General features: G+C 46.4%; 1 protein-coding gene across 6 annotated transcripts in view; it reads left to right on the top strand.

Moving 5' to 3' along the window:
• The window catches only part of IL1R1 (interleukin 1 receptor type 1), a 71,169-nt gene that overhangs the window by 21,067 nt on the left and 24,114 nt on the right, over positions 1-25,988 (top strand). Inside the window, exon 3 of one of the 6 annotated variants that reach the window (XM_045771577.2) lies at positions 1,544-1,633. The exons of 3 other annotated variants lie outside the window; for them this stretch is intronic. The gene's annotated coding sequence lies outside the window, so the exon portion shown is untranslated. Of the gene's footprint in view, positions 1-1,543; positions 1,634-15,249; positions 16,662-16,915; positions 17,157-25,988 lie in introns of those variants that run through there. 2 more of the 6 variants (XM_045771581.2, XM_045771575.2) reach the window with 2 other exon arrangements.

Genomic DNA, 25,988 nt, shown 5'->3' with positions numbered 1-25,988 from the left:
GGTCTCTCACGGGTGGGGTGGGGGGCTGCCCGTGAAAAAAAGACCTCTTTTGTGATGCTTTGGATGCTCCAAAACTTGGAATTTGAAATGGTTTTCCTAGAAGACTTGTCATTGAATAGGCCACCAAGTGGGCTGAAGTCAAGGGTGAACAAGTAGACAACAAGGACGAGTCAAAGATAGTAGTGATGTCGTTTCCAACCAGTAGCTTTGTTTCGAGGGATGAATTAGATGGTTTTGATCAATAGTTCTTAACTTCAATGGACTTAATGCTGTTTTTCTTAAAAAATATTTTATAAATGCCCTCTACTATTCTATAACGACGGATAATATATCCTACCTACATATGATATTAAAAATTTAACTATGGGGCACCTGGGCGCCTCAGTCAGTTAAGTGCCCGACTCTTGATTTTGGCTCAGGTCAAAATCAGGGTTGTGGGATCGAGACCCCCATCAGCCTCCATGCTCAGCATGGAGTTTGTTTGAGATTCTCTCTGCCGCTCTGCCTCGGGCCCTCCCTCCCCCATTCTCTCTCTCTAAAATAAATAAAATCTTAAAAAAAAAATTTAACTGTATTACCCTAACCATGACGTGAAGGAGAAATGAAAGTTATTCCACATTCAGTTCCATATGTGCGGACATGGGTCTGACCGAACCAGAAGACACAAAGTAGCTGTCCGATGCATGCAGGGACGCACAGAGATGTCTGTAATGTGGCAGCTGAGAACACAGATGGAAACAGTCTGTGTCTCCCTGGAGATGCCTTCGATGATGTGATTTTCCCCAGTGATGAACAAATCTTTCTTAAAGTTCCAGAAAAAATGAAGTTCTACTTCCCCTCAATTTTTGTGGTAGCTGCATCTCCAGAAAATTGAGTATATCTTAAAATGGCACAAAAATTACTCACTGCTTCTATGGAAAACAGAGTTAGGCTCCAGGCTCAGGTTTTACCCACATTCTGGTCTGGTGGGATATTTGAAAGTTTTGGAGGATGGAGGACATTTTGTTGTACAGGGCTGTCCTCGGTATTACAGAACCTCTAGTATCCCCCACTTCTGTCCACGAAATGAAGCAGCCGTCCAAAGAGACAACCAAAGTATTTCCACGGCGACTTCAGACTCCCCTAGGGCATGCTCCGCCCCTCCGAGGACCCATTATCTCATAATCACGGGTTGGAAGAGCCCTTGCGGGGATTATTGGCTAACAGGTGTTGATCTGTGGAGCAGTTGGTAGCCCTTTAGTCATACGGATTTCCAGGCACCATCTGTGGTGAGATTTTGCTCAGAAGTAGGGCTCTAGAACATGCATGAGACTCTGGTACACAGCCAGATGTGGGGCCCACTGACTCAGCTCTCTCTCTATCTGATTCATGTGGCCCCTTTCCCATATCTAGGGCCAGTGGCTATCTAGTCTGTGTTTGAAGGAGGAGGGTTTGAACATCAGTTCTCTTTCCAGCCCACTTATTAGTCCAAATGCAAGACATGAATTGGAACAGTGGTCCAAGTTCCTATGTAAATCCCTTTTCTGGGTCCTTTCTTGTATAGGCAGCCTGGGAGATGGTTGATTGGTGATTCGGACTTCAGCCTTCTCTGCTCTGCTCATTCCCATGTTCAGACCCCCGGACTTCATCAAGGGTGAGAAACACTTTGCTCCGGGTCTCCATATTGTGAAGTTCCATTGGCTGAGTCCACTCCCCACCTCCCTTAGAAGGATCGAGGACAGATAAGTTGTTTTCATGCTAACAACCGGCATATTCATGGCTGGTGCCTGGTGAGACTAAACAAAAATGGTGAGAGAACTAGAACTGGTTGTGGAAGAGTTGGGGCAAAGAAGATAAAACATTGTTAAATGGAAGGGATGAAAAATACCAGAATCAAGCATGCAAGAGCCTTCAATGTGCAGTTAGGTGATTCATTCATTCAGTAAATAATTGAAAATGCACCCACTACATGTCAGGCTTTCTTCTGGACAACGGCAGTACCACAGTGAACAAAACAGACCCAAACCCTACCCTCATGGTGCTTACATGCTCGGAGGCATAGACAGTTAAGACACAAGGTCGCAAGGTAATAGAGACCGTGAGTGAGATGATTGATATGTGCTCTGAAGCACCAGGAGGGACCTCACATAGGGTACAGGTGTGTGTGCACACTTGTGTGTGCACGTGTACATGGGACATCCGAGGGCTTCAGCTACCTCTTCGGCAATGAGGTGGGGAATTTCTTTGGCAATAGTGATTTGTTGAGTAGTGGAGAAAGAACAGGAAAAAGATATTGCAGTTGTCAAGACAGGAAATGATTCAAGTTTTGGTAGAACTTTTTAACAATGAAAAATGAAGAGAAACAGAGCAACTTTGGCATGGCTCTAATTGAATTTCTGAGTTTACGTAAGGAATGTTGAGAAACTTCTGGTTGCAAACTGACCTTTTGTTTGTTTTAAGTGCTTCATTATCTTTGAGGACTGCTTAGATTTCAGTGCCCGATAGCTCCTCACGATATTGACAAAATGCATTGTCCTATCGCCCAGAGACCAAGTTCTTTTACATTTCGCACTTGGTTACTTGAGGCTTGCGTGTTTGTGCAGAAATATCCGGCTTTTAAAATGTGGTTTTGGTTAGTGTTTTTGGAATGAAGAATTTATCAGTGGTGGTGACAAGTACATATTCTTTCAGCGAGAAATACTGATGTACTCTTTACCAGAAACTCCCTATTCGAAAAAATGACATCACATTAGGAGTTTATGCCAAATAAAGCTTCTGTAATGTTTGCTTGTTTGTATATTATTCAGTTAAAAATCTTGTCAGGTATATTCATTATTTGTGATTTTCTCAATAACTCTCTCGTGTAACTGGGCAGGTATTTAATACCCATTTCACAGGTTCAAAGATCCTGACTAAGTTACCCAAAATTAACTAATGCATGGCAAATAATGATCATTTCTATTATTGACTATGTATTAGACCATGCGTAAATGCTCTTTACATATTAACTTATTCAGTCCTCACAATAACCCAATAAAGCAGGTCCTATTAATAACATTATTTTACCGTCAAGGAAACAGAGAAGTTTAGTGACTGGCTCAGCACCACACAGCTAGTACATGAGAGAGTTGGGATCCAAGCTACGGCAAGCCAGCTCCATTGTCTACACTTGTAACCACTAGGCTATTCTCCCTCTAGTTGTGGAAAGCAAACTTCCCATATTTTAGGATTTTTTTTACTTTACAAACAATAACACCACAATAGTGATAAATGGCAGGGCAGTGGAAGTTCGCAGTGTGGATGGCAAAGACCATTAGCTTTGGAGAGTCAGCTGAGTCCACATGGGGTTATTCCACTCCCTGGATTATCTTAGGCAAGTTCCTTAAGCTTTCTGTTTCTGTCTCTAAAGCAAGGGGATAGTGACACTGTTCATAGTGTGGTGAGAAGAAATGTGATGTCCTAGTAAAGCACCTAATTCACTATCAGACACGTAATAGGCACTTGATAGTTAACACATTTCCTTCATCAGTTATTAGGCATGGGTCAGATGAAGAGTGGGACTGTTACGGTGAAGTAGATTGGAAACAGCACTGGCAATTTCACAAACCCTTTGAGAAATTCGGGGTAGGGCTTGTACTGCCTAAAAGAGCATTTCAGACTTCAGTGATGAGTTAAGACCCAGTTCCTTGTGGGTGAAGCTTATAGGGGCTGCTGTTCTGTGAGTTATCATTTCAAAGTCTGGGCAAAAGATGAGGCAGCTGGTGTTGGGGGTGATTCTCCCTTCCGACTTCTTGATCTGCTCTTCGTCCTTGGTCCTGGGAAGATACTTCCATGAAGTACACAGCAGTCTCTGTAAGGCTGCAAAAGCTTTAGGTAGAAGAGAGGTTCTCAGATTTGTAGACTAAGGACCGCTTTATGCTCTGAAAAATAATTGAGAACTTTAAAGAAATTCGTTTATGTGGTAAACTCTATTGATTAGAAATTATCAGAAATTAAAACAAATTAAAAACTAAAATTTTGTTGATCATTTAAAAATAAACATAAATTCATTACCTATTAACACAAATAACATTTCTTTTACAAAAATATACTTTGAAAACAAAAAAAAATGGAAAAGTAGCATTGTTTTACATTGTTCTGGAAATCTCTTGACTATTGGGCTCAACAGAAGACAGATGAATTCTCATATCTGCTTCTGCATTCGATCTTTGAGATATACATCCTGTAGCCTCTGGAAAACCCACTGTGTACTTGAAAAAGAATGTATCTGAAGAAGACACATACCATCTTTGAATCATTATCAAAGTAGTTTCGACCTTAGGGACCTCTAAGAGGATCTCAGAGACCTCCGAGAACCACTAATATAAAATATTTTTTCTTTTTAACAATTTTTTTTGAACACTCATGGAATTTCCATTCAACTTCTCCCTCCTGATACCTGTATTCAACCAATCACAATTGCTAATAATTCTTCCTTTGAAATTCCTGGGTTTGGCAACCTTGGAGATAGATAACTTGGTTCTTTGGACTTTATATGTCTTCCTCCCACCTTCTTTTCTTCCTTCCTCCTTCCCTTTCTCCTCCCTTCACTCTTCTTTCCTTTCCATTCCCTGTGGCACAACCTTGGTCTCTCTGACTCTGGAACCCATCAGTTGCCACACTGTCCTTTACCTGACATCAATCACAATTTACTTCCTTCCTCAAAAGTCTTGGTCTTGGCTAACATTTATTAATTCTGGGTTATGTTTTATAAGTATTTCAAAAACGTTTCCAAACAACATTGAAAGGAAAAATTTTTCAAGATGTGTAAAGAATTTTAGACATGTTCGTGGCCAGCTGTCATGGAAACTCTGGAAACTGTGTAGCCAGGTTCTACTGCCAGCAAGATTGACTAATAGGGTCTGGATTTACTTCTCACCATAGACAACAAAAAAACTGTATAAAATACATGAAACCAGGGTTTTTAAGACTCTGGACCTCAGCCATTGAAGGCCAGGAATCCCTGAGAGATAGGGGGAAAAAATGAGATGAGCCCTACGATCGCTCCTGCTTAGAGATTGAGAGAGCTTCCAGGCTATGGAAGAGTGTCCAGCCACTTCCATAGGGAAGGGAGACCCAGGAAGAACTCAGCAAACTTCCCAGCAAACTGAATTGAGACAGAGCTAAGGGCCAAGGGAGCCCAAGGTGGCTATAGTTCACAGGACGGACACCAGAGAGGGGAGAGCTGCAACGAGGAAAAACTTCAAGTCTGCAAGGCGTTCCCCTTAAGAGCATAGCAGAATACAGATGAGCGTATGTGTGAGGGAACTGAGGCCAGAAAATGAACCTCCTACTACTACGGGAGTAGATGAAACAGCAGACAGCACACAAGGCCAAGAATGATTTCCGTTCCCACCAGCCAGACTGGAGAACCTCATAACCTGAAGGCATTTGGCAGAGGACGAGGATCAAGTGCTTCAGCAGTGGGGCAAGATGAGCCCCACACTGGATGCTGCCCCGGCCCTGCCTAACGAGTTGTAAAGGCAAGACCCAAAATAATTGAAGCACTTCCGAAGACTAAAATGCATCCTCCAAAATACCTGGCATCCAACATGTTAAAGTTCACGATGTTTGGCATCTAAAAAGAAATTACTGCAATTGCAAAGAAGTAGAAAAATAAAAGGAGGAGAACAATCAGTCAATCAAAACGAACTAAAAACCAATACAGATGTTAGAATTAGAGACCAAGACATTTGAACAGTTATTATAACTGTATTCCATATGTTTGAAGCGGTAAGTAGAGAATTGGAAGATGTTAAAAAAAAAAAAAAAAGACCCATCTCTAACTTCTAGAGATGAAGACTGCAGTGTCTGAGATCAAAATATACTGGATGAGATTAATATCAGATTGGATGTTGTGGAAGAATAGAGTAATGAATTTTAATACACAGCAATAGAAACTATCAAAATGAAACAGGAGATAAACAAATGAACAAACAAAAAAACAGACGTGTCAGTGAACTGGAGGACAATTTCAAGCATCCAATTACACACATAATTGAAGTTCCCCAAATGAAGGAGGGGTGACGGAAGAAATATTTCAAACAATGGCCAGAACGTTTCCAGATTGGGTGGAAATTACAGACCCATTGATCCAAGAAGTGCAATGAACCCTGAGAAACACAGAGAAAAATATATTGCATTCTGTGATAATCAAACTGCTTAAAACTGGTGGTAAAGAATAAATCTTAAAAGCAGTCAGTGAAAGAACACACAGAAGAACAAGGATGATCAGATGGCAGATTTCTCACAGAAACAATGTAAGCTAGAAGACTTTTTGAAGCATTGTCTCTAAAGCACTAAAAAAAAAATACTGTCAACCTAGAACTCTATACACCATGAAAGTATCCAAACACAAAGGCAAAATTAAACTGCTTCAAATGTACAAAACCTGAATTCATCACTGGCAGACCTACACTACCAAATATTAAAAGCAATCCTTTAGACAGAAGGAAAATGATGACAGCTGGAGATCTGGAGCTATCTAGAGGAATGAAGAGCCCTTGAATTGGCAATGAAATCATGACTTAAATTTCTTTAAAAGAAAATTGCCTATTTAAACAGAAGTAGTGATAGTGTGGTGTGAGGTTTGTAATACATGTAAAAGTGCAATGAATGACACACATAGCTCAAAAGCCAGGCAGGGAAAGATGAAACTATAGTATTATAAGTTTCTTTTTAAAAATTGAATTATAATTGACGTACAATATCATATTAGTTTCAGGGGTACAACATGGTGTGATGATTTTATACATTACAAAATGATCACCTTTACCCTCTGTCACCATACAAAGTTATTACAATATTATTGACCATGTTCCCTATGTTGTACTTTTCATCCTCATGACTTACTTATTTTAAACTGGAAGTTGTACCTCTTAATCCCCTTCATTGTTTTACCCACCCCAAACCCCTCCCTGTGACAACCACTAGTCTGTTCTCCATATCTCTGAGTCTGTTTCTGTTTCTTTCTCTCTTTTTTAGATTCCACATACAAGTGAAATCATGTGGTATTTGTCTTTCTCTGACCGACTTATTTCACTTAGCCTAATATCCTCTAGGTCTACTCATGTTGCTGAGTGGACCTAGAGGATGGCAAGATTATATTCATTTCTATGGCTGAATAGTATTCTATTGTATACTTATCTCCCACATCTTCTTTATCCATTCATCTGTCCATGGACGCTTGCTTCCATATCTTGGCTATTATAAATAGTGTTGCAGTGAACATAGGGATGCATAAGCCTTTTCAAATTAGTGTTTTTATTTTCTTCAAATAAATACTCAGAAGTGAAATGGCTAGCTCAGGTGACAGTTCTATTTTTAAGTAAGGTTTTTACATGTGGAACTAGATATCATTTGTGGAGAAATTTTCAGCACAAAATGCCTATTTAAAAAGGCAGAAAAGTGTTGGGGTGCCTGGATGTCTCAGTTGGTTAAGTGTCTGACTCTTGATTTCTGCCCAGGTCATGATCTCAGGGTTGTGGGATCGAACCCTGCATCGGGCTCCATGCTGGGTGTGGAGCCTGCTTGAGATTCTCTCTCTCCCTCTACTCCCCTCTCTCTAAAATAAATAAATAAATGAACAAATAGGCAGAAAAGTGGAAAATCCATGTAACTCAGCCTCCACTGTAACTAGAAAAAGAAAAACAGATGACACCCGAAGGAAGCAGAAGATAAGAAATAATAAAGATCAAAGCAGAGAGCGAGGAAATAGGAAATACAATAGAGAAATCAATGACACCAAAAGCTGATGCTTTGAGGAGAGCAGTAAAATTGATAAATCTCTGGTCGGTATGATCAAGAATAAAAGAGAAGACAGAAATATCAATTATCAGGCCTTATGTAACATCACAGCACTACACAACAAATATTAAAAGGATAATTATGCTAAGTGAAATAAGTCAATCGGAGAAAGACAATTATCATATGGTTTCACTCATATGTGGAAAATAAGAAATGGTGCAGAGGATCATAGGAAAAGGGAGGGAAACTGAACGGGAAGGAATCAGAGAAGGAGATAAACCATGAAAGACTCTTGACTCTGGGAAATAAACTGAGAATTGCGGAAGGGGAGGTGGTTGGGGGGATGGGGTAACTGGTGATGGACATTAAGGAGAGCAAGTGATGTAATGAGCATTGGGTGTTTTACGCAACTGACGAATCATTGAACACTACATCTGAAACTAACGATGTACTATATGTTGGCTAATTGAATTTAAATTAAAAAATAAGGGGCATCTAGGTGGCGCAGTTGTTAAGTGTCTGCCCTCGGCTCAGGGCGTGATCCCGGAGTCCTGGGATCGAGCCCCACATCAGGCTCCTCCGCTAAGAGCCTGCTTCTTCCTCTCCCACTCCCCCTGCTTGTATTCCCTCTCTCGCTGGCTGTCTCTCTTTCTCTGTCAAATAAATAAATAAAATCTTTAAAAAAATAAAAAAAAAATAAAAGGAGAATGACAGAATATTAGGAATAAAATTATGCTAAAAGCATGGACACTTACATGAACTGGATAATTTCTTTGAAAGACACAAATTACCAATCTCACTCAGGAAGAAATAGATGACTTGAATAGCCTCCTATCTATTAAAGAAATTGAATTTGTAGTTGAAAATCTTCCCAGAAAGAAAACTCTGGGCCCAAATAACTTCCCTGGAAAATCTACCAAACACTTAAGGAAGAAATAATATAATTTCTGCCAGACTTTTCAAGAAAATTGAAGAGGAATAAACACTTCCTGACTCATGAGTTCTCCCCAAATTTTTGAGGTTAGCATTACCTGGATATCAAAACCAGATAAGACACTACAAGAAAAAATAACTATAGACCAATATTCCTTATGAAGAAAAACGTTAAAATTCTAAACAAAATACTAGTAAATCCATTCCAACAATATATAAAAACGCTAATACATCATGGCCAAGAAGGCTTTATTCCAGGAATGCCAAGTTGACTTAGCAACGGGAAGTTGAGAAATGTAACTTACCATATTAATAAAACCAAAAAAGAAAAACCTGTAATGATCTCAACAGATGCAGAAAAAGCATTTGACAAAATCCAACTTCTATTCCTGATAAAAATTCTCCGAAAGTAAGGAATAGAAGTGCACTTCCTCAAGCAGGTAAAGGGCATCTGTGAAAGACCTACAGCTAACATCATAGACTGGAGGCTTTCCCCTAAGATTAAGAACAAGGCAAGAATGTCCACTTTCCTCACTTCTATTCAGCGCGGTACTAAAGGATCTAGCTGGCATAAAAAATCAAGAAAAGAAATAAAAGTCATTCAGATTGGAAGAGAAGAAGTAAAACTGTCTCTATGTGCAGAGAACACGGTGGTTTACATAGAAAATTCTAGGAAATCAATAAAAAGCTACTAGAACTAATAAGTGAGTTTTGTGGATCACAACATCAATATGCAAAAATTGGTCATATTTCTATATACTAACAATGAATAGTCAGGCATTGAAATTTAAAAGCCGTACCCTTTACAATCAATAATATCATTTCAATATTATTGACATCATTTTCGTATCAGTAATATGAAAAACCTCGGGATAAATTGGAAAGATGTACGAGATCAGCATGTGAGGTGGAAGCGATGGGGGCACTGTTCTGCCCTTGAGCCCACCCTGTGCCTGCACTGTTCTTGTCTGTGGTCTCTGCTCCCCACCCTGCCTGGCTTGGGTTTCTCTCTCTGCAGATACGATTTCAGAGTCTTTCCCAATCGCTGCTGTTTACTGGGGCCTCCAGGTACCTACTTCACTACTTCCACATAGAGAGCAGGGAAAGTGGAGAAAGTGCTTGATACTTCCTAAGCATTGTATTTTATTCTTGACTTCCTCTCCTTTTCCTGGGACAGCATAGGGGAAAAACTCTCTTCCTAGGGCTTTTCTCTGCATTCCAAATCTTATGCACTTATGCTCGTCATGCTCTTAGGAAAGCCTGGACTCTGGGTACCACCTATGGCTCTTCTCCTTGGGTGCCTTCTCTGAGAATGTTTCTCTGTGTCATTATTTTGACGTCCAGATTGCGAAATCGCCAAATTACTTGACAAGCACATAGTTAATATGTCAATGCAGTAGGGCAAAGCATTGTGAATGATTGTTTTTCTTAAGAGAATAACAAAAAGGAATGACAAAAATGTAGTGTGGTCAGATTTTACAATGCTAACATAATTGTATTTTAAATATTTGGTTTCTCTGTCTCTCTTTTTTTAAATTGGAAAGTAATAAATATCCTGTTGTTGATTTTATGACCTTGTGACTGGGGACGATAGTGTTGCCTCTGCAAGGTATCATTGTGGGTGCAACAAAAGTTTGGGGTGACACTTACCATAAAAAAACTTCTCTGCACTCTCCTCCTTATCGGTCGGTTGACGACTTCTGACGTTCAGGGTTGTACATGAGTATTTTGGGACAGGGGATGGAGAGAGATCCGCCCCTTCCCCATACATCGTTCCCATCCTTGAAGATCTTACATCTATTTTTAGTAGAAAAATAAAAATATAGACATGAAACAGTTATGGACAGAGCATTATATTGATGAATGTAAAGTAATTACCAAAAAATGAGCACAAATAGAGAGAAAACATGTGCTCTGTTATGATTTAGCTGAGCAATGAAAGATAGACTGAATGATGACATAGCTGATTGGAAGGAAAGAAGAAGGTGTGAAGAAGATTCTTGCTTAGGTATAGATTTAAAATGAGCAGATTATTTATTTTGGATGAAAACTAGCTTGCCAGAGAAGGACTCCTAGTCCAGAGGCCTTGAATTGTCTAGACTCTATGGTAGCAATGTCCAATAGAACATTCTGCAGTGATAGAAATGTTCTGTGGCTGTGCTGTCCAATATGGTAGCCGCTACTGACATGTGGCTGTTGAGCTCCTGAAGTAAAGCTAGTGCAACTGAGGCTCTGAATTCTTAATTTCATTTAATTTTTTTAAAGATTTTATTTATTTATTTGACAGAGATAGAGACAGCCAGCGAGAGAGGGAACACAAGCAGGGGGAGTGGGAGAGGAAGAAGCAGGCTCCCAGCGGAAGAGCCTGACGTGGGGCTCGATCCCATAACGCCGGGATCACGCCCTGAGCTAAAGGCAGACGCTTAATGACTGAGCCACCCAGGCGCCCCAATTTTATTTAATTTTAAATAATTTAAATAGTTTCATGTTTCTAGAGGTCCCGTGTATCGGGTAGCACAGATCTAGAAGAATACAAGAGGGAGTCCTTGGGCCCACCTCCTGAGGGCTGCACATAAGTTACACTCAGGGGACCTTCTGTGTCTCCTGTCCAAAGTCTGGTCTAGTCTGGATCCTAAATCTTTTATGCCATTTTTTTTTGAGAAACGATATTATAGGCTTCTACTGTTGTCACTCTCAGGAGGACTCGGACGCCCAGCAGCACTGGCCTCCTATGAGAACAATACCAGCTAAGGTCTAGACTGTAAGCTGAGCTCATGAGGTCTAACTATCCCAGAGTAGGAACAGCTCAGCACCCACCACCCGGGCTCCTAATTCAGTTATTTTCTTATGAGGATGCAAGAGACAAAGAAGGAATCAGTGGTATTATGGCCTCTTCTCTCAACCTTTGGACTCAAGACAGGGAATTTTCCCAGCTCCCATCCTCTCTCAGGGCAGTCATGGGTAATAGTAATTCCTGTTCACCTGCTGCTGAATTGTCACCAAATTGTTTATTGTGAGGAAAAACAAAAGAATGGAACAGGTGTTAACCTAATCTTTGGACATTAAGAAAATGATTCAACAAATATGGCACTCTTGAGTCTCGCCAGATTTTTCTTTTGCTTCTATTGCCAAAAGTAGTGGCCTGCTCTTTACTTTTCCAAGTACCCTTGTCTGTAGAGGCTTACTTCTCCTAGGTCGCTTTATTTCTTGCAAAACCACTGAATAACAACACTAGAAACTAAAGCATTCTTGCAGTTAGCACCTGCTGAGAAGTACAAGGGTATAGCTACTTCTTTTACTCAAAATAGCATATTCAAAGCTAAACCTGTTTGACTATCCCATAACTCTCATTTTCCCTTTATTTGCTGGTGAGATAGTCATAATCACAATCTTCAGGAAGTCTGTAACTGGGCAGTGGTCAGAGGTGAAGCTGGAGGAAGGAAGCTAGGTGTCATTTTAATTCAAAGAGACCTTGCATGCTCGGCTGACTCTGTATGGTACAGGACAGGCCAACAACATGACACATTCCTGAGTAGGGTCATTGCTTTGTTTACCTATTATTGTGTCACAAACTCAGTGACTTAAAACAACGTATTGTTTTGTTTTTCATGGTTCTGGGGTTGATGGGACTCAGCTGGATGGGTCTCCTTTGGGGACTCTCCTGCGGATGTGGTCAGATAGCGCCTGACCAGGGTTGGCTGGCTTCATATCCAACATGGTGCTCTCCCATGGTGGGAGTTGGTTCTGGCTGTCAGCTGGGGCTGTGGACTGGAGTGCCTCCATGTGACCTCCATGTGGTTTAGAATTTCTAAAAGTATGGCAGTCTCAGGATAGTAACACCTCTTACCTGACAGCTTTGGGCACCAAGAGTGAGTGTTTCGAAAATTCTAAGAAGAAGCTGAAAGGTTTTTAATGATATGGCCTCTGAAGTCCCAAAGAGTCAATTCCACCTCATTCTATTGGTTGAAATTGGTTGAGTAAGGCAGCGAGACCATCCCAGATTCAAGGGGAGGGAAATTAGATTTCACTTCTTGATTGGAGAAGCAAAGAATTTGCGGCCATCTTTAATCTACTACAGTGATCCTATGAAAAGGGAACCATTTAGAGAAAACATGTGACAGTGATGTTTGGAAAGGATTGAAGAATTGAAAGGCTGCAACATGAATCTGGATTTTGGAAGGTGCTTGTGGAAAAGAGAAAGTGACAAAACATAGAGACAAGTTAACAGAAACTTGCAGAGAACCAAAGATGGTGGGATGGTGCAGAAACCAGGGAAAGCGTTTCAGGCAGGCAGTACTTCTGTTATGTTTAAAGATGAGTTTAAGGAAGGCAGTGCTTTTGTTATGTGTCTTGCATATGACTGAGGACAAAGGCGTCAACAAGCCGTTCTCCGATGATGTGGAAAGCTGGTCACGGCTGCCTTTTGGATGGTGATGGGTGGTTTGGTTATTGGTGCTTTGACTTTCATGTGTTGAACCAGTGATCGAATCAAGATCCGGCGTAGAACGAGGCCACCTGTCTGGTTCCGTTAGGGGCAGCTGTTCTTAGAAGCCGCCGAGTCTATACATCTCTGGAACTTGCTGTGCTGTTTCTGTGTTGTTAGCATGGAAAAAAAAAACAGGTGCAAGAATCCCCTTGCACTCAGTTGCTTTCACTGAGCAAGATTAAAGCTGCAATTAGGACAAGAAGTTGGCAGAGCTGCGGGCCTCGTCCATCTTTTCGTCCTCCTCTTATAAAGGAAGTTAAGAAATAGTTTATCCCCCGAGGCAATTTTACGATATTCTCCACTTTCTCCTCCGCTCCCATCTCGAGTTCACATGCAGCTTTCTGACTGGTAAAGGTCTTGCAAAATCAGAGGAATTTGAATGGGAAGACGATCAGAGAAACCCACGTATAAACTGCTTAGAGAAAGGGACGGTATTGAGCCAATTAAAACTGAGAAGTGGCAGTGGTGGGAGGTACTAAGAGACACAGATTGAAAAAGTGGTTATTTGGAGGTCAGGAGGTGGAAAATGTGTGAAAGGAACGCAAAACGAGGCTGTGGAAGGAAGTCCATGTAGGACAGCGGTTTTTAAATCTCTCTCAGGGAACACTGTGGTTCTGTGAGCAGTTACTGGCAGTTCTAGAAATAACAAAAAATAGGCGTAGCAAGAATCACAGAGGCCCTGTGTGCAAAGATGTAATTTTATTTTCCACAACGGAAGGCAACTTAGCCCATGGAGCCTCATTTCCATTTCTAGCGCCAGAAGAGAGAAATCTTGCCAATTCAGAAGTGCTTAGTCTCCACTGGTTCGAGACGCGGTCTCCTCTATTCAGAATCCTTCCCTTTCCCAACCCCTTTTGTCCTTCTGGACAGTAACTGGGGTTCTTTGGGGGTGGTGGAGGTGGAGGGCATGGACTGCTCACAGCTTGTCCTGGTGTCTGGGGAGGGTTTCTGTCCATAGACCATTCCCTGGACTTAACGACCCCAGCTGGGATCACGCTTGCCCCGGCGTCGCCAGCTGCAAGGACTGCCCTCAGTGTTGGCCTTCTTACCCCTTAGCAGCCCCTTTGGAGGAACTGGGGACTTGGGACACTCTGGGAGTGTTGCGTCACCGTTTGTGAAACAGCCCGTCCTCAGGCCCCAGGCAGCTCTACTGTCACAGCTGCCCCTTGGCAGGGACCACTCTGGACACCGGGCTTCGCTATGATGGTCCTAACGGACCATGACACCACTGATGGTGTCCAGGGCTTTGTTTCTTGTGCATTATTAGATACTTCTCTCAAAGAAAGTCCTGTGATTTGAACAGCTTGACAGGAGGGACACACACTGAAAATCCTCAGGGGAGATCGTCTCTCTCTATCTTTTTAAAGTAGAATCCACGATGGTCAAGCATGGAGTCCAGCTCGGGGCTTGAACTCATGACCCTGAGAGCAAGACCTGAGCTGAGATCAAGAGTCGGACACTTAACCGACTGAGCCACCCAGGTGCCCCCAAATCCTCAGGGGAAATAGTCTCTCGAGAAAGGTGATCTGGGGGTGGCAGACAGCCAAGTCTTCCAAATGCTAGGGGTCTCAGAGATGGGAGGGCAGTGAGGGGGACACACTCCAGACTCTGGATGTTATTTCCGTTTCTTATAAGTTTTTGTCAAATACATCAGGCATCACCTTCATGAAGGGATATGTCTCACACTGAAGTACACACTTGCATTCAGAGCATTTGCGTGGTGCTGAGACCGGAGTAGACAGGGGTGACAATCTCAGGACAGGTGGACCTAGGGAATGAAACAAAGGGAACAGGGAGTCAGGGAAAGCAGTCAGCACGGCTGAGTGAGGGAGGAGGTGAATTCAAGGTGCCAGATAGCACAGTGGTTAGAGGTGAGAAGGAGAGGTCTTCAAAACCCATCCTCATACTAGAGGGGTTTTGAGTGTCTTATCTGAGTCTAGGGGCCCATGTGTCTCTCAGGATGGTTGGGGTAGGGGTGGGTGGGAAGCATCAGAATATAAAGAAAAAAACAAGGAAAAGTATAATTTTAATTTCTATGTGATTGCGCAGACCAATTTTACTTTCTACTTGTAAACTGTTAAAAAACCTTCACTATATAATGGTGAGATATGTTTATATTCGCCAAAAATGCGAGTTCTGCAGCATTGAGCCCGGCCCGCTTGTTTTAGCTTTCATTAACCGCTACTGGGACTTCTGGTGCAGGATTCACAGTAAGGTCATCACGGTGGGGCCCTGGGCCTAGAGGAACCGTTATCCCCAACCCTGGCTGTGTGTTGGAATCACCTGGGAGTTTTAATAACACTGACATTTGGGCCTCAGCCCCAGAGATTTTCGTGGGATTCATCTGGGTGTTAGTGGTCCAGATCTCTGTCCTGGTGATCCTAAGCTTTCAAGAACCACACTCTAAAAAGGAATACTAAAGAGATGGGGACATCTGATGAATTCTCACAATACCATGTTACTGGCCCCAGAATTGAGCCTGCTCCTTGGAGAAAGAAGGAACCAGATACAAGCGCTGAAACCAGATAAAATTAAAAAAAAAAAAAAAAGAGAGAGAGAGAGAGATAAAGAGAAATTGTCACCACACTAGGCCACACGGCAGCATTAGAACTGATGAGTTATTGCTGCTGGTTTCTTTATCTGGGCCAGTGGACACCGGGGTTATCTCAATTCTTGGTTTTCTGACAGAGGTATCAAGGGATAGGTTAGGGAAACCAGCACTCGCCCAGCCTGGAAGGGATATAGGAAGGGAGTGTGTGAGTTCTGTTAGGAAGGAAGCCATCATTGTCTACTCGGTGTCTGCTCAGAGGAAGACGGCTCATTAGGTCCTCAAACCAAGTCTGAGTCCAGTCACTTGCTAGGGGCACAGAGTGGAAAGAGAAGAGCTGCTTCCAAGCCCTTGGCTGTTGGGCTTAGAGCCCAAGCCAGCCACTGCTGGTACCTCGGCCTCCTTCCCTCCACACACCAAGGTCCACACAGGACCCTGGCCATTCACTGCTTTTCTCTGAGTACCGGTTCTCATGTGCAAAAGGAGTGGACGGGAGTAAGTGGGTTTGAAGCTGAAAAGAATACCTGGTCTGGCCAAGAAGTCTGGTATCAAGACTGTCCCACCTGTAAGCTCCTTTTTCATCTGGGCACTAACAATAACAAACAGCAGGTGACTCCTGTGTTAACCAACCCCGTGCCTGGCGCTGATTTACAGTATTAATTTATGTCATCTCCCCATGAGAGGGGTGCTGCTATGATCCCTTTCACAGAAGAAGAAACAGAGGTACCGAGAAGTTAGTGAGTCCTGTAAGTTCGCAAAGTCAGTGGGAAAGAGCCGGGGCCAGGCCTCCAGTGGCTGATCCACACTGTCTTGTCTCCTTGGCTGGCGAAGTGTGGGACCTGAAAGCCCAGTGGCGGGTGGCGAGCTCGGTTCGCCCAGCTCATGCCCAGGGGCCCCGCAGTTGGGCGGTAGCCAAGTTGCGATGTCCAGGTGAGTCGTCCCAAGTCACTTCGGGTGGGACCACCGTCGCTGCCCCTCCGTCGTGCGGGGACCCCGGGTCCACGGGGCCGCGTGGCTCAGGGCAACCCGGCTCCTCGGCTCCTCCGGGTAGGGCGCGGGGCACCCGGCCAGCTCGCTCCCTCCCGGGCCCAGCCCGCCCCGGCGTCTCCGCCCGCCCCCGTCCGTCCCCGCCCGCGGCGCCGGAGCCCCAGTCCGAGCCGCCGCGCTGCAGGAGCCGCGCCCCGCAGTTCCCGGGCGCGAGGGAGGCGCGGCTCCTGCTCGTGCCCGCGCCCGGACCCCGGAGCCGACCAGCAGCGCGCGGCGGCGGAGGCGGCGGCGGCCGGGAGAGGCGGGAGCGCGGTCGGCCGGCGCCCCCCGGGAGCCGGGGCATGTGATCGCCGCGCACCCGCGCCCCGGAGCCCCTCGCCCCGCTCCCGGGGCGCTCGCCCCGCCGCGCTGGGCCCGGGGCCGTCGGGGCTCGCCCAGGTAGGAGGAAGCCGCAGCGTGCGGGGCTGGCTGGCGGGGCGGGGGGGGGGGTACCCGCCGTGGCTTTGACACCTTCTCCCCCCTACCCCCCGCGCCGACCGCGCAGAAAGCGTCCTTCCTCCGTCACCCTTGCTTGTCAGTTTGTTGTGAAAGAAGGTGATGGCGGTGAAATCTGTGGGTTTTTGTTGTTGTTGTTGTTCCTGCGTGAAGCCGGAATAATGGTGGTTCAGATCACTTTGCGGGGGAACTTGTGATGGTCCTGGAGGGTTGTTCCCGGGTGTGTGTGCGTGTGCGTGTGTGTTTGTGTGCGTGTGTAAGTAAATTGCTTCCAGGCCTTTGAATCCGGTCAAGTTCAACTGCTTTGGGAGTGTCCCTCTCAGGGGTTTATGTTCAGAGGGTCAGTCTGGTCAACAAGACTAGGGACGAACGGTCTACGCAGTGGAGGAGGGTAACTTGTGCCGTTCCCCCGACCCCCAGTGAAAGGCTGATGCTGAGTGTAGCTACAAACAGACATGCAGAAGACCCTCATTCACAACAGGCAGGGCCAGTGCTTCACAGTTTATGCGGCCCTTTACGTTTCTCTTTTATCCCCCCAGCAGTCTTGTGAGAGATGCCCTATTATCACTTTCCTTTCACAACAGAGCAAAGCAGAGGCTTAGACAGGGTGACTAACTTGGGGGACTGGCAGCCAGAAGGAGAGTGAGCCCTCTGCACTCCAAACCAATGCCTTCTGCTTTCTGGCATGATGGCTTTCCCCTGGGTGCTGCTGCGGGTGGTGACTCCTGCCAGGGGCAGCTGTCCCCAGTGATTCCCGCTGGCAGGAGACGCTCATCAGATGGGGGTGTTCTGGGGTTTTAGCTCCACAGTCTAGGAGCCGAGTAATGGACGTCTCCGCAGCTGATGCCATGGAGAAAAGGGGAGCCGAGATCCATCCATCATTGGAAGGTGCTGGCTGGGTTAGCCTGGCTTGGTACAAGCTTCTGGAAGGTGAATGTATCAAATGGAACTCCATGACTAGTGGTAAACTGAGGGGAGCTGGGCGGGGGTGCAGCGTGGGGGAGGGGAGTGCTGGGGAAGTTTGCTGCCCTTTTCCCCACCCAGTTTACTGTGCAGCTGTGGGCATCTTTTTCTCTCTTGACTGCTTTTAATTTCTGATTTAATATTCTATTTAATATTCTGTATTCACATCCTGTATTATGTTTTGTGCTAAACAAAACATGGGGCCTTTGGGATGGGATTTGATGAGTGAAGAGACGTGGAACCCCTTATTTATTTTCAGTCTTACCTGGCGAGCTGCCACCGTACTGCGTGTGGGGCAGCCCTTGCACCTGTCCACCCTTGGGTAGCCTCCATGTGCTTCCAGAAAGGATGTTTGACCTGAATTCTCACATGACCTTCGCATGGCTGAGCTAAACCCTCCTTTTTTAATAGGCTGTACTCAGCCTTGCGTGGCATAATGTGGCAAGCCTTTCTTTATGGCTTTTTTTTTAAAATAGCATCTTTTGAGTAATTCTTTTACTGTTGGTGAAACACTGTTTAAGATCAGATCCACTTATTTATTTAACAAATGTTTATTGAATATCTACTATTCCAGTTATTAATCCAGGTAGAGGATAGAGCAGTGAATAGGATAGATTCAAATCCCTGCCCTCTAAAAATATGAATCCTCTTGGTGAAGTCTCAGGGCAGTCTCTCTGCACAAGAAGGTTCTTTGAACTTTGCCTCTTTGGATAGGGTGTGAGCACCCTGGCTGCCCACAGGCAAGACACCATTCAGTGTCTCCAGTGGAGAGGCAGGAAGGTCACGGACACAGATACAGCTCCACGGTTCCTAAGGATTGGCAGTGAGATACACCCTAGGGCTCGGCTGTGCCCTGGGGTCAGGGAAGATGGAAAGCGTGTGTTTGGGATGCGTCGGTGGGAGATGGGCATCCACCTGGAAGCAGGTAGAGATGTTGTCAGCAGAGCATCTTACTAATCAAAGTGGCAAACCTGGACGATTGCAGTGAAACTACCCTAGCACAAAGGCTAGGCAAGTACAGAGCTTCTGCTACATGAGGGACCCAGTGTGAACTTGCCAGTTCACGGACAGCCGGCATCAGGAGGCACTGGGACCCACTGGCCGTGGTCCAGCCCATGATGTTCCCTATCGGCCGCTGTGCACAGGAACTGGGTTTGTGTTTTCCTTTCTTTGAGGTTTCGAGGTCATCAGGCCGGCTTGCGGGATCTGTGCTGTCAGCAGCTTTGTTCCTCGCTCCCTCCACCCTTGCCCTCACCTGCTGTGACCCCAGGAAATGTGCTGCAGTCTCCGGGCCATGCTAGGCACTTGGGAGTGTGGGGAGGAGCCCTGGCCACAGAGTGATCCCGCCAGATGTTGAAAGGGGTTGGGGTTTCCAAAGGTCCCTGGTCACCTGCATACTTTGAACTCTGCGCTGTCTCCTCTTCTCATACACGGGGCAGAGTGGCAGAGCCTTTTTTTTTTTTTTCCATTCCTACCTGTTCCAGAAAGGATTTATAAGATGCCATAAATTAAAAATCAGATGAAAGAAAACCAAGCGTAGAGATGAAGTGGTGCCTGCAACGAGTCTAGAAATGTGGCAAACGTAAACCTTCATGAACTATATATTTGCAGAGTCGCCAAGTGGGGCTGCAGACACAGAGGTAAGCTGGTGCCCCAGCCTTGCCTGCACCTTAGCATTGCCTGAGGTGCTCGGATGAGAAATGGCAGGACTTGACCACAGAGCAAACAAACCAGCGTCTCTGGGGGTGCGCCCAGACACTGGTATTTTTAAAGCCCCCGGGCGGTTCTAATGTGTAGCCAGTGTTGATGACACTGATGTACTTTCTTGGTGGCAGTAGGAGAGGGGAAACCTGCTGGGGCACAGCCGTCTGTGTCTTCAAGATGTAAAGGAAGTGCTCAGGAGAAGTAAAAGAATTCCTGGGATGGAGAAAGTGGGACCTTTCCCCTGCAGGTCCCCATTTAGGAGGTGCCAATTTTAGGCTGTCTCTTGAAATGGTTCCCCATTGCCAGTGCAGTTGGGTAACCAAGTTTCAGCTGGACTTAGGGTGCTAGTAGGAGATGGGGGAGGTGGCCTGTGCACCCCGAGTTCTGCATGTGTGGCCTCCCAAACCAGAGAATGTAGGGACCCCAGCAGTTATAGCCCATGACTCCTGACCCTGAGTTCCATCAGGAGTTACATGCTGTCACTTCAGCCAGTGCTTCTCAGCTCATTCAGAACCCCCTACCCTCTTTAATGCAAATATTTGCAATTCTGAAACGATATACTAAAACTTACCTGCAACGGAATTTCCAACTAATCAGTATAATAGCTAGATGTAAAGAATCACTGTGTGGACGGATGCTTGGGCAGAGCCATACTAGACCCCAGTGAAGCCACTAAATGTGTTACAGAGACTGGAATACAGGGTCGCAGGGGATGGCTCCAAGTGTGGTCTGGGGCAGAGGCATCCTGGTGGGGATCCAAGTACCCCTGAATGATGAGTGACTTTTGCTCAAGGTCTAAGGTCTAAGCGGTAGTCAAAACCAGTCCTCTCTGTTTTCACAATAATCGCATTCCTGGAAAATCCAGTAGGTCTGAAAAGTGTGCCAACAATATATATTCTGTGTAAGTTCAGGGTAGAGTTAGGCGCTAGGCTCCCCAAATGATAAATGACATGTGCAGCTTGGAGGTCCTGCAGGACAAGAGACGGTCTTTACTTTGCAGAACTGCCCTGTGTTGTTCTGGAAGTGACTCCAGCACTCACTGCTTCATTGTGATCACCCAAACTGTCCCCTTCTCCATACTTTCATAGCAGCCATACCAGCTCCTTTGAGAACCAGGGGTTTCCCCTCATCACTTGGTAGTAAGTGATTAAAGCCCTAATACCACTGTGCGCCCCAACCTCGCACGGCGCGGGTGGTGGGGAAGCCAGCCAAACGGGGTGCACTCGCGTTGACTCTTACGGGGCATATTGGTGGTGATAGAAATCAGAACGGTGGGGCCGTGTGCTGTGAAGGGTGGCTAGTAAGGGACACAAAGGAACTTTAGGGGAGAATAGAAATGGTCTATATCTTGATGGGGTATTCCTGGGTATAAGGTCGTCACAGTTAATGGAACTATACACAGGTATACTGTATTCCTGGGGTATACAGTTGTCACAGTTAGTGGAATTATACACTTGACACTTACTGTGTGTTTTACTGTACGCATATCATATCTTGGTAAAAAAAAGCCAGAGGAGTGAGGACAAATACAAATTTGTATAGAGGGTGTCTAGTCCCCTGTGACTACCTGGAACTCTCATTTTGAGAAACAGAGCTGTTCTTGCCGGACTGGCGGGCAGTGCTTGGGGACAAGCCCTGGGAGGCAGGACTCAGTATGGAGCCTTTGGCAAGGAGCCGTGCCAGAGGGCTGACAGGGTCAGGCAGATCATTTGAGAGGGGACGAGGGATGGGAGAGCAGAGCCTTTCCCACCGCCAGGTCTGGTTGCTTGTGGTCCAGGAGCCCTAGCAGGTTCGTTGTGGAGAAAGGGACACTGTTACAATTCAATCCAACCATCAAGAGGAGGCTTGGGTCTGGCCCGTTCCTGTCTGTAGCCCTCTGGTGATGGTAATCCCGTCCCTCTGTGCCTTACTTTCCCCTTTGCTGTGAAAACCCACGTGAAGCCACCAGTCTGGTCGCTCTGTGCCTTGTAATAGCTGAACAGCTTAGACTGCCTAGCGACACTCGAAACCTCTGTGGCTATTTTTATCTCCATAGCTCTGTGCATGATAGCCTCTGATGATTAAAAAACTTTCCTTGCCTCATTTGTGCGAGTCAATAAGCCAGATGAATCTGCTGTGAGCCAGGCTTTTGGATCGCCTGATAGGAAGATCGCCAAAATGTCAGTGTTTCTCAGACCTTCTGAGATGATGAGTGTTTCTGTGTCCGCCGTCATGGGAGTGGTTTTGTTTGCTCATAGTTCTGTATAACCTTTTCTCTGGAGGAAAATCAGGGACAGCCACGCGGGACGAACGCACGGTGGGGTTTTAGGATGTGGGGGGCTATGTGTAGCTCATCTCTGCAGAAGGGAAACAGTCGTAACATACCGTGGTGACCCCCAGACTCCTTGGGGACATCCTTGTTCTCCTTCCCTGTCTTGAGTGTGGAAGCATCTTGGGGGCCTCCTCAGTGTTAGGGCGAGATTGCTCTGTCTGGCCCCATGGGAGTGACGTTGCGTGGCCCTCATAGTTCCATTTCCCACGACTGGGACCGGGAAGAGATGATTGTTGTCTGTGTACGGCACTGCCTCCCAGATTTTCCCACCAAAGGACTCCTCTTGAGAAATGAAAAGTAAATGCTCAATCTAGCAGTCCAAAGTGGCTCACCTTAAGGGCTCTTTCTTGGATGACTCATGTTTTACCTCTGGGAGATTTTTCTTTCCATTTCATGTGTTTCCTCTAATATAAAAATGACTCTGCCCAGAAAATCCTTGAGTCAAATCAGTACCCCAGGAAGTTCGACTCCGAGTTCCCTGGCTGTCTACAGCTTCTCCTTGGGGATTTGCAGATTCTAGATTGAGAAACAGGGACTTGTGTAAGTCCAGAATGCTAAAGAATGTTCCACAGTCACGTGGTTCTGTGGCTTTATGAGTAAATTCCTTTATGCCTTGTCTTGAAAACTGACATTTTTGGTCTAAATACTGGAGACTGATTCCGTTTGAGTCCTTATAACACGTGAAGATCATAATTACAGGCTTGATTTTGAGACCGTGCCCGTCCCCCATAGGTGTTCATAATGGTTCTCAGCAGAACATGGAGGTTGTGCGAATTCATGAGCTGAAGAGCCTGCTTTAGTCTTCGCTTCTTTCAGGGACTATCCACAGTCCCTTCTCAGTTGTCGTCAATTAGTCGGAGCCTGATTCTCTGAATATTTCTCTGTTGTGTCAGATATTCATATATACGCATGGTGACTAGTGTGTGGGATGAGAAGTCGTATTGAACGATGCTCTGTATTTGCGAGGCCCTCAGTGTGAAGAGTGAGCCGGTATGAGGTGGAAAGTACCAGTAGGATTTCCGTTTCAATTTCAGATGCGGGGCCCTTCAGGTCCCTGGAAGGAAGAGGAGGAGGTGGCTTCTGCCGCTGTCTTCTCTCTCTTCTTGGGTTTCTACAGACGTGTGGCTGCTGCAGAACTTTCCCTCGAGCCAGGCGAGAGAGCTCCCATCCAGGCCCTGTACTTGGGAAGGTTCCGCGATGCTTCTCAGCTAGGCTCGTGCCTCAGCAGGGCCAGGAGTCTGTGGGGCTAATAGGATGTGCCTCGTCGGAGCCTGTGCCCACCAGCATGGCCATAATCTGGGTACCCGGGACCCCAACAGGCTGGGCAGAGCATGCACACGGGTCTCTTGCTTAGGTCATCCCCCTGCGGACTCCACGGCCGCTGTGCCTCCCTGGTCTGCTGAGTGGCCCGGGCTGGACGGGCTGGATGTGTGATTGGGATGTCTACCTGTATGCACGCTCAGGGCCCCTCGTGATATGTGACCGAGCTGGGGGGCCATCGAGGCAGTGCAGCTCGGAGGGTGACGTGGGCAGAGGGAGCACGAGGCACGCCGGGGGCTGCTCCGTGCAGATGCTGCATGGGACAGCGCAGTGTGCCCTCGGACCCTGCTCCCAGAGCCACGTGCCTGCCACCCCCTTCCCAGAAGTGGACCCACGCACTGCATGGGCCTTCCTGAGGTCTGGGGCGTGTCTGATGCGTGCCACCTCTCTCCTGGGCCTGGCTTCTGGCCTGGAAGGCAAGACACACAATGTGGGGGAATTCCTCAGGAATAAGAAGGAAATGCCTCAAGGTTGTGGGAAATTCTTCCAGAAGAAGAAGGCGTTAATAGGTGCACCATGGCCACAACGTGGGAATCACACCCCCTTCCCTCTGCACCGGGGCCCTGGGCCCTGGGCCCTGTGGAAGCCTCTTGGGTTCTGGTGACTGGCCGTCTGCCCCCAGCTGTCACTTTTCCTGTGTCTGCACAGGGAGCGGGGCTTCTGTTGGGGGCCTGCGCATTCGTGGTCCATCTCTGCTTCTGTAGTTGAGCTCCTGGTGAAGCTGGCCGTGCTGGGTCTAGTAGGACATTGCTGTATGCCTCACGGTCACATTTCCACGTTCTCTCTAATAAACAAGAGGCTTCACATGTATCCGCCGTGTGCCACAGAGCCATGGTGTGTACCGGTTTCCAAATACGTCATCATCACCGAAAAGCAAGGGGAACTGTACTTGGGAAGTGCACGATGGCTCGCTTTTTCATGTGATTGTCATAGAAAGCTCTGCTCCCTGTTCCCACCCCGGTGCCCTGCAGTGAACGGGCCAGGTTGCTAGGGGTGGCGGGGCGACCAGCCAAGGCCACAGTCAGGCCGGCCCCCTTCCTCGGTCGGGCATCAGTACCTCAGTACACCCCTGGGCTTCTGCACCCCAGCTGGAATCGGTTATGGAGGGGATGGTAGGCACGGCGGGAAATTTCATATGTAATCCAGACATCGCTGCACCTAAGAGTAGGAAAGGAGCCGTGTGTTAATTTATTGAGAACATTAATCCTTCCCCCTCCCTTCATCCTTTGATTTTATGTGGAAAATTCATTGGAACAATAACACAGTGGAATAAATTTGTGACATTTTTTTTATTGTCATTACTTTCTAAAAATATTTTGAATTTTACTTGTAAACCAGCTTCAAAAATCACAGCCGGTTTTGCTCAGTCGCCTCTGGACAAGGGAGGTTGACTTAGCCAGTATCCCTTCTGGCGGGAATCGTGCTCAATGTCTGGTCCTGCTCCTTCTGCTCTCCCTCGGCGTCCTCCCTGGCTTCCTGGCCATGCAGCCTTTGTGAAACCCCTGAAGTAGTAATCTTCCTTTTCCAGTGTGGCTTCCAGCCCCATTACGGTTCCCCTCGCATTTCTCTTCTCTGACTCACACTCAGTACCCATATTCTATCCCTTCTCCCCCTTGATTCGAGGCCAGGTTTTTGTCCCTGTGTGGTTTGATGTGAGATGTCCGGTAGATGAGTCCCTCCCTCCCTCCCTCCCTCCCTCCCTCCCTCCCTGAGCTCTTACCACAATGCAAGATGAGTAGGATGGGGCCCTCTTCACAGGAGTATGGGAGAGAGAGACGATCTTCTCTGTACCTTTCTGTCCTGGCCCAGGTAGGGGAGGCCAGCCACCAGGGGAGCCCTGGGTCCCAGAGCCAGAGGTCTGAGGCACCAGGGACTCTGGGCCCAGGAGAACCTATGTGACTTGATGCTCCTGGCTGTGGAGGAAGAGGGTGTCTACATGGGGCCCCTGGGAGAGGCCTCAGATCAGAATCGGCTCAGAGCTGGTAGGATGTCACGGAAGAAGTGGGCTGACTGGAAAGGGTAGAACCAAGTGCCAGGCCTGGGAAGCACCGTGGAGGCGCTGCGGAGGCAGAAGGGCAGCGTGCTTGCAGATGGGCAAGGAGAAGAAACCGTGAACCAAGTAGCAAAGGATGGGAAGAGGAGACGGGGTTATAAAAGTTCTTTTAAAAACTTTCTGGGGCAAAGAGGAAGAGGGAAAGTGAAGTGGTTTGGGGGACTTGGGAAGTCAACTCTGCAAAAGGTTTCCTGGACTTTCCAAATAAATTCATTCCTCTTGCCCATCCTTGTCCCCCTCCCCACCCTATTCATTTTTCTGACATTCTCCATACCAGTACCCCCAAACTGCGCTCGTTTCTGGGCCGCACTGACAGAGCTGGGGAGAACACTGTGATTCTGGCAGGGGACAGGAAGAACAGGGAGTCTTTGATTTTGTGTTACGATTCATGAGGATAAGCCTCTGTGCCTCTGACCCCTTAATG

This window comes from Ursus americanus, chromosome 7 (assembly GCF_024610735.1).
Source record: "Ursus americanus isolate L20-20 chromosome 7, mUrsAme1.1.p, whole genome shotgun sequence".
Taxonomy (NCBI): Eukaryota; Metazoa; Chordata; class Mammalia; order Carnivora; family Ursidae; genus Ursus; species Ursus americanus.
The sequence above is the reverse complement of the archived record's forward strand: the minus strand, read 5'-3'. Positions and strand labels throughout refer to the sequence as shown.